This window comes from Octopus bimaculoides, chromosome 3 (genome assembly GCF_001194135.2).
Source record: "Octopus bimaculoides isolate UCB-OBI-ISO-001 chromosome 3, ASM119413v2, whole genome shotgun sequence".
Classification (NCBI taxonomy): Eukaryota; Metazoa; Mollusca; class Cephalopoda; order Octopoda; family Octopodidae; genus Octopus; species Octopus bimaculoides.
The window spans coordinates 117,444,540-117,445,533 of record NC_068983.1 but is presented as its reverse complement, the minus strand read 5'-3'; positions in this window follow the sequence as shown (position 1 = coordinate 117,445,533).

The window sequence follows — 994 nt, the reverse complement described above, 5'->3', positions numbered from 1 at the left end:
TATATATATATATATATATATGTCTTTTTCCACACCTGTTCTTCTTTCTTTTCTTCCAGTCTGTTGCACTGACCAGACGTACTACTGTCTGTCTCCTCTCCTACCTTTTCTCCTGTCAAAGAATGTTCCTCAGCGTTCACCACCGTACTCCGTCTGGCTTAGCCGACAAACGATGAATAGTTGTTCCTCGTGTTACTTGTCTTGTTTCAAATTTGTTTCTCTTGTTGTTCGCAAAAAATGTTTCTCTTCGTATTTCATGTTGTTTTCGGTATTTCGGTTTTCATGTTTCCGTATTTCATGTAGATTACGTTTTGTGATATCATGTACCCATATATGCATATATATACACATATATATGTCAGTAAGTACATATATGTATGTACATATGCTTATATATATTTTTATTTATATTGTATATATATATATATTTATATAGTTTTATGAAAGTTAGTGTTTAATTCTGCTTATATATTGATTGATTGAAATACTGTAGTTATTAAGCTTTTACTTTTATATTAAACTACGGATGAAGGTAGAGATTATAATTTTATATGACTTAATAGAGTTGTCGCTGTTTAGTTACGTATTTAGGAGGGATAGTAATTTAATAATGGAATTTATTTATTGATACGGTTGGACATTGGGTAAATGTTTTTGAAACATGGTTTCTTTGGTTTGTTTGTTCCCCAAAAAACACTTATTTTAGTGCTGTTAACACCGCCGGACTGAATGGTACAGCCCAGGTGTCGAAACCCTAATGATATCCGTGGGGCAGCTGATGATGGAAGTATCTTGGACTGTTGGCATGGCTGTTTTTGTATATATGGAATAGTATTAGTGGAGTGTTGGTATGATTGTGGAATAGTATTATAACACATCCTTTTGACACACACACACATATATATATATATATATATATATATATATATATATATATATATATATATATATATATATATATATATATATATATATATATATATATATATATATA